A 15,739-nucleotide genomic window follows, 5' to 3' on the forward strand; every position below is an offset into this window, starting at 1 on the left:
CTCGCCTGCTTAATGAGGAAAATTATGAAGGAATGGGTTTCATGCTTGGTAAATTGATCTGGATCACAGATAAATCTTAGGCAAAGCTAACTGTGCAAATAATGTAGATAGTTTAGATATTTGTCTGAAATAGACCTTTTATTTTTTGTCATGACTGAGTAATATCTGACAAATATTTTGGTTGGTAATTTTTTTTGGTATTTGTCAAATTATTTTACACATATACTTTCCAGTGTTTTACTRGCACGGTCAAGCAACAACTATTTCTGATAGGGAAAGCTGCCAGTGATGCAGAATGATGGGTAGTGGGATGGTCAAGATTGCTCAGGTAAAACCAAGCTAAAACCTCATTTCTCTTGTCCAGCTTTGCAAGGCAGACACTAACCTAACCCATCCAAATCTTATGTCTTGCCCACAACTTGGCATATGCATCATCTTACAGTGCAGGAATGGCAAGAAACCCATTCTGAGAGGCTGCTTGGCTGAAGCCCGTGTTGGTGAATCAAAGACCTGCTTGCCCAGCCTGCATGTCTTACATCAGATGCTCATCCTTGTCATTTGGGTCACAGAGGTCAGCAGCGAGGAAAGTCCCCGTCCCTGGTTTATCTTAGTAGTGTTGTCAGACAATCCTGCTCCCCAAGCTACAGTCTGGCGTTTGACCTTCAAGTCAGAGTCGCTATTCATAATTATCTGATCATTAGATAGTTGTCATAAATCTTCAGAAGAAGATTTACAACATTCCTCCTTCATTAAATCAAAGATAGGTGGCCTCCACTTTGGCTATGGCTGAAGAGGCCTAAACAGGAATGAAAAGGAAGAGAGACACAGCTGTACTTTACAGCAATGCAGTCACCTAAACAGCCAAGCTCTGCACACTCTCATTCCAGTGGTGTAGCAATAAAAAAGCTGCAGTTCTGGTTCTCTCTCTCTCTTTTTTTTTTTTTTTTTTTTGACTGTGAACACTTTTAATTCAGTTTTGCTTTCGTTGTGTAACCGCCGTATTTGCATATCCTAGTATTTCTGTTACAAACACACGAGCAGTTTCTTTGATTCTCAAAAGAGACTTGTGATCAGCTAGACAGCTTCTGGATTTTTAAATGGTTTGCAGCTCTCACTTTTACATATATATTTACATGTGTGTGTGTGTATATATATGTGTGTGTGTGTGTGTACCCAGAGTTTAACTGCACAGTGTGTGGTTATTTTGTGGAAGTGTCTGACACAGAGCGACCCTAGTCTCTGCTCTTTGCTGCCCGCTCAGCCCTTGTGACAGGCAGAATTTCTCTTGCTGAAAGGGCCTTGCCGTTGCTGCCCTCGCCGCGATGCCGCGGGGACGGAGCGCTGAGCAGAAGGGCAGGCAGGAGCCTTGGGCCCCGTCACGGCGCGGGACGAGCCGGGCCCTGCTCCTCGGTGCAGGTAAGGCTCTGCCGACCCTTGGGCTCTGCTCCACTTAAGGAAAACGAGAACATTATTCTAATGAGAATRGTTTGCCGGGGGAGCAGGAGAGGCCCAAAGTACACATTATTAGCCCGCTAAACATCATTGTAATGCAGCCAAGTTTGCAACAGACACAACATGAGAGATTGCTGCTTGGTAGAAACTGCGTTGTGATAATTTACACAAGATGCGAATCTGTCCCRGCATGTCTAACTATCTCACAAATGGCAGGAAATGCAAATAGGAGCCCCTCAAATCACCTGCTTGTCACTCATTCACCCATGAGAGCAGCTCCTACCTGAAGCACAACTAATGTCATCCCAAAGCAAGCAGCTTAACTCCATCTGCCTTTGACCTATCAAAGAGAAACATCATTCCTGAGGATTTTTCCATAACGTTGGTAATTGCAGATGCTTGGGGCAGTGGTCTGCTGCGTCCAAGGGGCGATTTTGCACAGATTTACACGCCATTACAGGGCTAGACACCAGCACCCATAAGAGAAAAACTGCAAAATATTTGAAGGCACAAACATTTAAATGGTGAGATTTCACTCATCTACGATTAAGGAAAACATATATTCCAGTGCTAGTGCATTTTCGAATGCAGCCCTTACGGTGGAATTGCTTGCGGCGTCTGCACGGTGACTGAAATGCCCTGAGACTGGAGCAGGCAGGGCCGAGCAGAGCCAGGGAGGCCCCACAGCGCCCAGCTCCGTGTGAGCCGGGCGCAGTGTCCAGCTCCGTGTGAGCCGGGCGCAGTGTCCAGCTCCGTGTGAGCCGGGCGCAGTGTCCAGCTCCGTGTGAGCCGGGCGCAGTGTCCAGCTCCGTGTGAGCCGGGTGCAGTGTCCAGCTCCGTGTGAGCCGGGCGCAGTGTCCAGCTCCGTGTGAGCCGGGCGCAGTGTCCAGCTCCGTGTGAGCCGGGCGCCTKCCCCTCCTCGGGACGTGCCGGCCTCRCCTGGCGCTTGGCCTCCTCGCGGATGCTCCCAGAGGGACTTCCCAGATACAGAAAGGCAGCGTGAAGGTGAGCTCGGCTGCACAAAAATCCCGGGAAACCTGGAGGTGCCGACTGTCCAGCTGCCAGCAACASCCCCTCACACGTAGCCCTGCACCCCTCTGCTCCCCTCTCTCCTGACCAACTCAACTCCACGTAGTTCTCAGTCCCCCAAAAGAGACATTAGCCACGAGTACATCTAACGTAAGCTTGTCTGCTAAGTTGTGTTTCCTCAGCTCGCCTCTGGTGTGAAAACAGAGGGTTATTTTTGAAAGCCTCTTTTGTCTCTTTCCTCCATTTAAATACATACACCCTGACTCCTGGCAGTGATGAAAAGCTAAAGAAGAACTTTGTGAGAGTTTTCTTTTTTAATGTAGCAAGGCATCCTTTGCGTTATTAGTATAGACACATAATTATCCCCAGAGAAACTTACACCCATGTGTTAACACCCATAAATTATTGTGTGGATCTCTTTTATACCTTTATTTTCAGCTTCTGGGAAAGATACATCACTGAGTACTTAGGAYAGTAATTGGTTTAAAATGCGTAAGCTGCCTATGCCCTGGGTGAAACGTCCACAGGGAGTATTGCAGGCAGCTTCTTTGAAAAGCTCCGAGTAAGCCAAAGCCTAACTGTGCTCACAATATGATGCAAGAACTTGATGCACCTCTTTTATTTCCCAAGAGATTTCTTCAAAAGATGTGGATACTCAACTTGATAGACACAAAGTGAAAAGAATGGGAATGAAGATAAATTAAAATAACAAATACTAGGCCAAAGACAGAAAAAAATATACTCTTTGGCAGCAAGGACTAGATTCTGCACAGGGCAATGCACAACCAGCAGAGCCATGATTTCAAACTGGGATATCAGTATTAGTGTTTTAAAGATACCCTGATAGCCTGAGTTAGCTATAGCTAACACTTCTCTATTTAGATTTGAGATACCAGATTAAAGGCCTATTCTGTTGATTTTTCTAAGAATCCTTCGGAATTTGGCACAAATACCTTATTAAAACACACTACATATCAACTCAGAAATCAGTTGTAGCTATCTTGGCCTCAAACACATATTGTGTATATGCTTCGTTAGATAACTTTTTTTTTAAAGCATGTTCATCATATTCTTATCTCTGTGGTTTTTAATTGATTCATTTCAATATAAAGTGTATGTTACTCTATATTTAATTTTATATGTATTTGATATGTTAATAATTCTGCACCAAGTTAAACACAAAACATAAGGGTTTGAAATACACATCTTGCCTGTTACAGACAGCTGTGTTGCATTTTYACTCAAGTGATTTTAGTAAATCCTCTTGACTTAATTCAATTCTTTTTTTGGTTTAGTTCATTTTAGATTTCTACAGAAGTTACCTGGTGACTGAATCTCCTTTCAGAAACAGTAGAGCCTGTTTCTCCAAGCCATGAATCCCCTTGCAGCTTGGGACCTGCAGATCAGTATCCAAGCATGCAAACTGGCCAGCCTCGCCGGAGCAGAGCACGGGGTAGAGCACTGCAGGTAAGTGTTGGCTGCTGCTGCTGCAGGTCGTGCACTGCAGTACATTTCTATCAGCATTGCTCAATTTATTAACCGTAGAAATCAGGCATGCAAATCAGCCACACAATTCTGCATCATAAAGCATTTACCCCCAAATCTGTCTTCACATGTAGCCATGCTCTCAATTAAGCGTGTCACATTTTAGCAATACACGTTTTATTCATTGCAGTCCAAAAACTGCCAAGAGCTCACTAAAAACCTTATCATCAAATTATAAAATTAGTTCTTGTATTTCTCACTCTTCAAAGCTTGGGACTCAAAGTTCAGGGGTCTTTTTTTTTTTTTGTCTCTCTCTTTTTATGAATCCTTTTCAGACTAAAGTTCCGTCATCCAGAAATCACTTCTAGAAATGTCTGCACTGGTCAGGTTGTCCAGATTATCCGCTCAGCATCACAGACCTCTACTTCATGTCAAGGATTAAAAATGCCTCATTTAGCACACGTTTCAAGAACTGCCTCCTTCCTCGCTCTGGAACCTGTCCCATTTCTCGTACAAATCTTGTGAGTCCCAGGCATCAGGCAAATTAAATCTGCATCTTTTCTTCTCTCACTTTCTAACTACTCCAAATATTTGTCGGAGTAAGATTAGCAAGGTAAACAAGGAGGGCACCAACAATTTTTCTAGACATATTTTGCAGGGAACAAGCATGCATGAAATGTGGCACAGCAGAGACAATTCCTACAGTCGTGTTCCCATCTGCCCACCACCCTTCCTYGTTGTCAAAAGAAAGGAAGGAGCAGAGAAACAGGAGCAAAGGGAGCTGCCAGGTGAAACAAGGAAGAAAAGTTGGAAGAGGGAAAAAGAGCTGGAGCTGAGCAGAAGAGAAGAAGCAAAGGAAAAGRAGAGCAAACACAAGGATGCAAAACAAAAGGTGAGGTCAGTGACTGAACCATTCAAAGCTAATCAGGCAAGAAATCAGGCTGTTACATTGACTGTGATGGTTACTTAACATTCATTTTACAGGTATGGAGGCTATGCTACAGAGAAATAAAAATGAGAGGTACAAATTGAAGTGACTTAGTTGATTGCAAATAAAAATAAACAGTCCCTACCTGTCACCAAACCTACAAGAGGTGGGACAAACCAAGATCAGGCATATCAAAAGTATTAAGTGTGGAAATACTGGAGGGAGAAATTTATGATGCAAGTAATTTGAACCATATATATCTGAATCACACGCTAAATCTCTCTTTCTCTCTCAAAAGATTAAAAGCCAGTACAAAAACAAAAATACAGTGAAAGCAAGAAGTAAACTTCTAATAGAGTAACTGCAGATGATTCCAATATGGGTCGTTGCAATAAAACTAGCTTCATTCATTTTTGTGGTATTGAGAGAACTGAAAATAGAAACAAATATAAAGGAATGCAGATAGGGTTAGGTAAAAGGTATGCCTTTGCCCTTCTGCTCTTGGCATTATCATTAAAGAGATCTCTACAACACATGGACTCTTATTCTTGGATAAAAATCAAAGTTAGTTCAGAAAACTCCACAATTTTATATTTTCTTTGCTTTCCTCCCCTTCTACATTTTTTATTCTCAGGACAAAATAAATCGCCATCAGTCTGATATAGTTGTTTCTTACAGCACTGAGTCAAAATTAACAAGCGTTCCTGGATGTTACTTACTGTCACTTGGCTCATGGTGGCCTCTTGTTTTGCAACCTCCCAGTCTTGGATCCTGCAGAGGAATAATGGCAATGTAGAAGCTGTGGCTCTATAAAAAGTGTCACCTTAATTTCAGAGGAGGAGCTAAGCATAAGGGGTTGGCTCCACAAATGTAAATATTTCACAATTTATTTAGTAGCATAGCTTTTTTTTTCTGCTTTTTTTTTTTTCTGCCTTAGGCAGAAGCTTTAATAAAGGAATAGCTCTACTGCAACAAAGGAAGCAGCAGCAAAAATTGAGAGAAGGACACATCGTAACCCCATTAATGTCAGTGGGAGTTCACCTTCATCTTCAGTGGGAGCAGAACTTCAAAGACGCAGGAATCACTCATAAAAATGGAAGGATAAAATCTGAACCTCCCGCAGTCTGTGACACAAACTGTGCTCCAGAGCGCAGCGGAAATGTCCCCAGCAGGAGCTACCCGTGGGGGCTCGGGCGCAGGCCTGTCCGCAGCGCCGCGGCGGGAGCCATGGCGSCGAGGCCTCACGCACGGGCGGCTCCGTGGGCACGGGCAGCTCCATGGGCACGGGCAAAATGTACAGCCTTGAGAGGTTATTACGCTCTTGGTGGGTGAGTTTCCACCCTACTCACAGACACACAGTCCCACCTACTGCAATTTTAACTCTAAGAAAAATTCCTCCTCTATTCTTCATTGTTGGGCCCCAAAATATGCCTGACAACACAGCTATACCCCTGGTCAAACCAAACTCTACAAAATGTCAGGTATTTCAGAGAAACATTCCACATAAGTATAAACTCTAAGTAAGTCCTAAGTAAGTATGTTCAAACCATGTTAAAATATATGCATTTTGATGTGCCCTGTAGATCCTTTTAAAGGAGAGATGTTTACCAAATGCTAAACCTCTATATATCATCTATATGGTCATGATTCCATTTCATAGAGGCAGAGAAGTCTATGGACATGTAAGAGATCCACAAATGTGACTACAAATTGCAAGTTCATTCCTATCTTCTATACATGAAATCCCTTAAGGAAGTCTCTAGCGCCTTTGGATAATGGCAGGGAACTGTGATTTTCAAAACCTGTGCTCGTTGCAAGTTGAATCTATATTTTATATCAAAATATCTTTTTTTTTCCCTCTGAGAGAGAGCACTGCTAAAGATCCAGCAATAACAGAGAACTTGTTTCAGTATTTTCTTCCAAGTGAGTACAGTATTACTTTAATGTTGAATTCTTTTGGTTTCCAGTGCTCTCATTTTTAATGATCAGCATGTATAAAATCATTCTAAATGAAGAATAAAGCATGTGGATTTGGCTGCTTCAAACAGCATAAAATTATGCTGTTTGAGTTTGCGGGATTAGCCTGATACTCCAACTATAATGGCTATCATCTAGATAGATATTGCAATAAAGGTAAAACACACAGTAGTGCTGATAAGAGGCTAATCTCTATTTCATGGCCCTAGTCATCTCAGGGCTACAGCTGCATGAGCCCAGCACTTTGTGGGCTGAAGTGACACTGTCAGACATAATGCTGCTGAGCACAATCCATTTGAATAGATTAGCTAACCTAGCGTGGTAAAGGCAAAGGGAAACCGAGCCACTTCATGGCCCTTTCCGGATATAACATAAGCAYTTAATCTTCCCTAAAGAGAGTTTCAAGTGTGTTTGTACCAACAGCATTTCAAGTAATTCCAGTGCTGTTTAAGTGTAGTGTTTTATGAAACTGAACGAAGATCAGCTGCATAAAAAATTAAAAGAAAGAGCTAAACTCTCCACAGATTACAGATGCACTGCACAAATTGCTATTTGTGCAGTTTGCTCACAAGAACAGGAAAAATGTTTCCTGTAAGAGAATATAGGTGTGGCTACTTCTATGTACTAAAGAGATTAGAAGGAAACCCTGTTGATGCTGTTTAGTTGTTGTGTTTGAAGTAATAATTAGAGTCTGGCGTCAAGTTCCAACGATAACCACCGCTTTCTTCACGCACATTTTCTAGCTGGAGAGACCAGTTTTCAAAAGCTCTCTAGCAAAGCTCTTATGTTACAAGTCTTACTGCAGCAGAGGAAACTGTTAAAGGATAATCAGAAATACTGAGGGCGAGCTCTAGCTTTCCAGTATCTTCTCAGAACTGGACTTCAACAGCGAGAGTCATTCATTCCTGCCTGAAAATAATCTCTTATTGTAAAGGCCAGAGTTTCTTTTTGCCAACTCAGATGTTCATGATTACATTTGAAAATGATGCATCTGAGAAATGCCTAGCAGCTTTGGAAAGTGGACCCATGCATTCAAAGTGAAGATATAGGCATAAACCTAATACATATTTCCTGTATAGACACTTCTTGCTGGTAGTCCCAATTAGAGTTTCTTTTTGTTCTGAAAACATGCACACACACAATTTCTTCCAAGATTAATAGTTGTGGATCTGTTACTGTTCTGAATTTTCTATTCTGAATATTCTCAGAAGGAGGTGGTCACTTGACAGCCTGCATGTGGCCCAGGATCTGCTGCAGGATTATCTTCCCATGCAGTTCAGCCCTGTGCCTCCTCTATGTGCTAGACGCCTCTGCTCACTTTATTGGATCTCCAGTAGGGATTTTCTCCCCATCTTTAGGCTTATTAAAAACAGCAGAAGAAAAGCACTTACATAGGAACATATAATTGGATTCCTTTTACTCTTAACAACCAAAGTGCCATGTCCCAGATGGCTTAATACTGGGGAACATTCTAATAAGTCCTAAATATGGATATAAGAACATGGCATATATTAAAAGGACCGTATGTCTGAAGAGCTTTAATACCATAAAATAAAGCACTTAGAAGTTAGGTAATAAAAATTAAATTTGCCTGTGCAACTTTGGTTTGACCGCAGTATGGCTCTTTTTCACAAAAATCTYTATCCCACAGGACCCTGTTTCATCTAGTGCACAAAAATCTAGAGCTTGCTCACAGAATTGGTATCTTTTTACTGTTTTTAAAATCATATATATTAAATGAACAATCTCCTTTCATTATTTATTGCCCATTAGCCAGCTCCTTCCCAGAGCCTAATCTTGTCATAGGGTTTTACAACATTAGCCCCCTAAAGTATCGTGATGCTCACATTTGGTCTATGATATACGGGAGTGCTATAAGTAAGAACTGTGTTTATGGGTGGACAGATAAAAAACATTTACTATGAACAGGCTCAAACTTTCCATTTCCTTCCTTTCGTGGTTTTGTATCTGGTATATACATTCATGTCCTGCTCCTGAGCAGTTTTTCTTAGATTGTTATATTATTATTCACAGAATTATCCTGGCATAATGCTAAATCTTTATTTACTAGCATGGCTTTGCTTAAGCCTTGCTGAAAAGCTCTTCACTCTAGATAGATAAATTGTTTTCTGCCACAGAATTCTCAGCTAGTCCTATATATATGTAGTATATATATGTAGTGTCTTTTCCAGATAGAATATCTATCAGAATAAGTGGAAGCTTGGTTGGAAAATATGCTGGGATGTCTAGTGGCATTTAAGTATTATGTAGCAACTGTCAAAAAAAGGGAAATGTAAGTATAAAAAGTATTTGAAGGTCAGGAAGCTAACAGGAGATGGGCTGGCACCAGAGTGCAGGGCAGCACAAAGAGGAAGGGAAGAGGGTTTGCTTTGTGACGCAAGAGATGAAGGGAATGATTAAATGAAGGCAGACATGAAGAACACAGCAGCTTCTGCAGAGTTTTGAGCTGCAGAGCGTCTGCCTCTTCCTAAGGCAGGATCATGCCTGGAGAAGCAGCTAGTGGGGAAGGGCACCAAGTTGACATCTTGCCCAAAACACCACAATTATCTCGTTTTGTCTCTGCCAACAGGTGTAATGGAATGGACCTGCAGTAATTGCTGCCTCCTGGACCAGATGGGCTGCTCCTCGTGGGCTGGCTGCTCTCTGTGTGCAGCTGGAGCGGCGCCCGCAGAGCAGCAGCAGTGCTGGGGATGCAGCAGAGCATCCTCCGTGCCGCTCGTCCTCGCCGGGCGGCACTCTGTCCCCAGGAAGACCAAGCAAAATGCTGCTGAGTAAAGAAATGAGAACAGAACTGCAAAAATGGTGAAAATCAGCCTCACCCTGGGTAAAAGCACAGACTGGAAAAGTTTGTGTTAAATTGTAAAAGCATCTAGGAGAATGATGTGATAGAAATCCTCACTGAGATCTGCAAAGAGACTACAGTTAACTGWGCGATATATTCTACGTAATTTTTTAAAAAAGATAAACAGAATCTGGTCTTGATGAATGACTTGTGTGCAGGATCAAAAGCTGCTTTGTTAGAACCTCCGGCAACACCATCACTTCATCTTTCAACATCTCTTTGGTTGGCTTCGTATCACCAGTATCAGCCCTGCAGCTTGTGTAACAACATAATGATGCAACCCTTAGGGATGAAGGTGGAGGCACTGGTAGGATGACAAAGTCCCACCACCCACATACAGGTAAGAAATAATTGGGAATAGGTGAGGCTGTAGTCAAGCATGAAGCATTAAAAATACTGTTTATTAACAATCAACAGAAACAATTAAGCCAAATTTCTATAAACTATTTAATTAACAGATTAGAAGGCCTGAAGTGACCTCTGTGATCTTCTAGTCTGAGTTCCTGTATAATGGAGAGCAGGTTTCCCCAAATTAGTTCCTGTTTGAACTAGATTGTATCATTTTAAGGGRGAAACATCTCAAGATACATATTCACACCATAAAGGTACCGTAGTTCTGGTAACACTCTTAGTACTTAGTGTAGGTTAGCTATAAATTTGTCTGCCTTAAGATTTCAGCTCTTGGATCACAGCCTGATGATAGAATTAAGTCATCTGCTTTAAAATGGATGTTCCCTGCATAGACAGATACTTAAAAGTTGCTCATTATGTTTCCCTTTGATAAGCTAAATAGATTGACTCCTTGATCCCCCCATTAGAAGAAGAGTATCCTAATACTTTAATCATCTCATGACTCTTTTATTAAGCCAATACAAATTTTCGTCATTCTGAATTTAGAACATAAAACCTTTGTACAACATTTCAAGTTACCATCAGTGCCAGATACAGAGTAAATATAAACCTCTCTATTCCCTCTCAGTATTTTCTTGCTTGGGCAAACAAGGGTTAGACTAAAAAAGGRGGCACTAAGATTCCCTCATCTTTGTTGCTGTGTCAGCCAAATGGCTACCATGATCCATTAGTCTCAAAACGGCTTCCCAAAAGAGCACTCTCCGCCAGATTTTCTGGACACATTTTCTAGAACATACGTTATGCTTATTACTGTCTACAAGGCAAAAATATTTCCACATCCATTTTATAGAAGAATAAGGCAAAATGGGCTTTGTCAGGTTACCCCTGAAGAATTCCTGAGGAAGGGATCTGAGGAGTCCCATTACTGAYGGGAATGCACCTACACAGCTGAGGTTGAACAGCAGAAGCCATGCTCATGTGCACTGTAAACTGATGAATATAAACCTGGTATCGGACTGAACGCTGTCATTTCTTTTCAGATGCATTTAAGATTAACCTCATGGCGTTGGTGAAATAACAGAATAAGGATTAAACATTTAGTCTAAMCTTCTCCTGTCAAAGGGAACTCTCCCATATCTTCTCTTTCACAAATGAGCACACACTAACTTAGGAATAAAAGACACTTCCAATTTCCCCAAGCAGAAGTTAAGGAAAATAAAATAAAATTGAAATACGGACTCAGGATAATATTATCCTAGCTAATTCTTGTCATTTGATACAATGGCATTTATTGCAATAGTGCTCCTGAGTGTCTCCTGTGTCTCTTACTGTAGGCAATAGCTAAGTTCTTCTGAATCATTCTGTGAGTGTTGGGTTGAGCGCCCAACTTGCTGAACTACGTAAACCACGCAAGAGAGCAACTGTAATAGAAGACCTAAGACTATACAACGTGATAAGATTTGTTGCCTCATTCAGTGTATCCAGTTCATCCAGTGCATCAGACAGCATTAGATCTGACAAGCTTCTACTGTAAAATRCTATAAAGCAGGCTGAAATCTAGGCCAGAACTAGGGGTAGTTCTTGGGCAGCTACCTGGATTTCCTGGAGGGCAAGGTGTGGTTCTGTGCGTGGGAGGTAAACGCCAATGATTTTCTGTTAGTAGTAATTAGCTGCAGCTTGAATTTCATTAGTAAGAACTACATATGCATGCTGGAAAAAAAAAAAAAAAAAGTTTTTCTGACATTGGGATTATTACATGTTGCCAGCTARATGGCTTAGTGTTTACTACCTTTATTATTTTGTGATTACTACRTATAAATGTCCAAATGCGTGTTCACATTTTACCAACACATATGAAAAATAGTTTCTGCCTCTGAGTTTATAATCTAAAAAAGGAAATCTGATGGTAAATCTCCAAATTAATTCACCAAGTCTGCTAATATTTTGAAACTACTTCTTTTTGCATTCTCATTTGCTTTTATTAGCCTCGGTCATTTTGCTTTTGATGTCTCATATAGATAAACTGATAGGAAAAAGAAACAATCTTATCATGGGAAAGGAGCTGGAAAACCTTGAATAAAACATATGCTGCAATTCCAGTGAACATTCATCAAAAATAAATAATAAAGACAGAGAAAAAAATTACTGCTAACTTAAAATCAATTTTTGCAGATTGTTACTATTTGAATATCATAGCAGGGGCTCTAAAATTCTATAAAATATTTTCAAGATTTTTGTTCCACRTTTCATAGCAGACAGCATTGTGACTTTCCAGACAGACCTTTTGCACGCTGCAGGTGATGGAATTATTTCCTACATCATTTCTGGTGGATCTAGATGACATCTTTCACAAAAACCTCCATCTTCTTGACTTAACGACGTTAGGTGACAGTGAATGTCTGACAAGTCTATGTATGTCGTTAAAGGTTTAATTTTTCTAACAGAAATATTTTTTAATCTTTTTAAATCAAAAAACATCCCTAGCTTCAGCTTTCAAACATCAGATTAAAAAAAAAGTCGGTTAAGCTGAAGATTTCTATGATTCTATGATCACAATCATCTTTCTGGCTATGTACGTCCAGGTAAGTTAGCTCATACAACACTGATGCACTAAAGAGATTAAGCTTTTAAAGGTTTTTTCTTTAAGGTRGGTTTTATCAGCCTTGCTGTTCTGTTTAACCACAATCAGGGCCTGTTTTCCTGTGTAGGCATCAGAACGAGACACTGCTGCACCAGGAATCCCTGCCGCTGGTGAGCCCCCATTTGTACACGAGTTCTTTTCTTAGTTCTTTTTCTGTGTCRCTACTTGTGAAAAATTCCTATACATGTTAATTTACACTTAGCTATATTAAAGTGCGCCTTGTTCAAGCTTGTTCATCTTACCTAAGAATCTGGTAATAATTTAGAGTTTATCAATGCTTACTGTGTATCATTTCAGCCATTTCTGTTGCTCAGGCAGATGTTATAAGTGTTCTTAGGTGCTTACAGGCTTTGAACCTAACTAATGCAAGTTACTGGCCATGCTGAAATGCTTCTGAGATACTAATAATGCCAAGTAAAAAATGGTCCTGAATCTATTTTTTTTTCCAACTTAAAATGTAAAATATCTACCCCAAGCTATGGAGTAATATAGCCAGACACTGAAATGTGACGGAATAGAACACAGAGGGTTATTTAAGCAAGATTCCTTTCTATTTTACAAAGAATCAGGGCTTCTTTGTATTAAAATCTATGCAGATATTTATCTATTATGGGAACATGTGTTGACACTTTGAAGTTCAGAGTTTTCTGCAGGGGGAAAAAAGTCCAGTCTGACTGGAGAAGATCTTACCTTGTAACAAAATGGTCACATTATTTTTACAGTTAATTATATCTACAAATTACTTAGCATTAATTTTGAACAGTGAGAAAACTCTAGATACCTTTTGGCAGTCAGCAAATAGATAAAAAGAGGTAAAATTATTTGCTGTATCTAGATGTATTGAAATTATTCCACTAAAGCAGGCATACACCTTAATATAAAATAACAGGGAGCAAAGAAATAGAATGAAAATGTAGCAAATTTTGAAAAAACATTTGGCTGGAAATGAGTCATCCTTTAATGCTGGATAAACCCTTTCCTCTTCAATATATGAAAGAATGTTTTATTAAGGGAGCCCAAGCTACATGCAATTACCACTAAGATACTAATATTGCTTCCTGCAGGGAGGACCGCACCTCCCAAGAAATACACGTATTTCTGCACACCCACAGCCTTGATGAAGGGCTGCCGGTGACTACTGCTTAGTTTACAGCATAATTCCGTAGAAAAGAATACTAATGTCCAGAAGAAGCAAAGGGATTTGGGGAAAATGCCAGGCTGGATACAGCAGATGCTTCTTCWGAACGTTGTCATAGGTAGGTATTGGATAAAACTTCTCAAAAAGCGGTCAAGTCTAAATGTACCAAACTAGAACTTTCTGGTTTATACAGTTTCTGTTGGGGAAGTGCTCCTGTTTCCACATTGGGCACTGGAAGCACCAGCAAGCTCCTCCTCCTATTATCATTTTTAGTTTACATAAAATTAAAGTGCTATCTAGTGGTTTTAATCTACTAACTAAGCAGAAGTGCTGGCAGACTTACAGCAAATTAAACACTCACCTTTCATTAGGCTGATCTGCCCAGATTAGGGTAATGGACAGCTCTGCCATCCTGATAGGTCTTGTGGGAAGGAGTTACTGTAATATCAATTATAACTACACGTTTAAGGTTGTGTTGAAATCCATACATAAAGCAGCTTTAATTTTTTTTAAACCTTTTTTTTTCTTAATGAGCTTTAGCATTGGACATGATCGTGTATATCAGGGAATTAAATTTCCATTAATTTTTAAATAATAAAATCCAGAGCATCTTGCAAAAATGCCAGTTAAAATGCCTTGCCTTTGAAATGCTAGTTCGCCTCATGTTTCCTTAGATTATTAAAGTTTTGCCATCCCCACCTTCCAAAYGCTTTTCTCCTGCACACATAAGTGCACATGCCGAGATGCTAGACACAGATCACTTCAACGGGTAAGAAATCATTTCTCTTTGTGCAGCATAGCAAGAAATTCGCACTAAATTTAATTGCTGCAACTTCCACATGGGCAAGAACCRTGATCAGGAAACTGCCCATCTCGTGGCCTAAGGGTGTCAGCCCGAGGGTRTCTGAGGAGCAAAAACTCTTGGAAGCCACTTGCAAGCTCCCAAGGGGCACGGGAGAATGGGAAGGGCCAGAATGGCTTTAGAGGGCAAACCTTGGATGATAGGACTAGCTTAGCACAGCAGGGGAGAGCAATGGATGTTGTTTGTTTCAGTTTTAGCCAGGCCTTCAGCACAGTGCCCTTAAATACAAACTGGTGAAGTATGGAGGGGATAAACGGGCCACAAGGTAGGTGGGTGATTACTGGGCTGGTGGGCACAAAGGGTCCAGCTGGTGGCTGGTTACTGGTGCAGTTCCTCAGGCAATGGTATGGGGGCCAAAACTATTAATGTGTTTGTTAATGACTGTGACAGAGTGGGCTCTCACCAAGTACCAAGTTACCGTCTGACACCGTTGTGGGGAGGAGAGGTGTCTGATATTATGGAAGGTAAAACGGCTGTTCGGGAGAGGTGTTTGACGTTATAGAGGGTAAAACGGCTGTTGGGAGGGATTTGGCAGACGAGTGCAGCAGGGCCCTGAGAAGCCGCTGGCGTCTGCAGGCAGCAGCAGGCAGGATTTACTGGCTCGGGTTCTCCCCACTGTCCRAGGCCGGCCTGAGCAGCCGCTGCCTGGTGGTTTCTCCACCACACGCTATTGTAAGGCGACGGCCTTAGCTCTGTTAACATCAGTGGTCACATCAATTACAGAGGCTGCAAAGGAGATTCATCCTGGGGTGGCCCGTTGCCAAGGCTGGTATGTTTTCCCATGAGAGTTTTTCCCCTTGCTTGCTTTATTAAAGTGAGGACATGAAGCCKGTAAAGAGACTCTCAAGAGCTAGAGCCAGACAGAATGAAAATTGACAGTGAAAATTTCATCTGGTCTTTTTATGTATCTGCAGTGTAATATAGACTTATTTTTTTCCCCAGGTCTTGTCCCTCTTGGAAAGAACCAGGACTGATTTGTCCTGCTTTATATATACAAAAAAAAAAAAAAAAAA

Source organism: Nothoprocta perdicaria, unplaced genomic scaffold (genome assembly GCF_003342845.1).
Source record: "Nothoprocta perdicaria isolate Ctin4 unplaced genomic scaffold, notPer1 scaffold_20, whole genome shotgun sequence".
NCBI classification, from domain to species: Eukaryota; Metazoa; Chordata; class Aves; order Tinamiformes; family Tinamidae; genus Nothoprocta; species Nothoprocta perdicaria.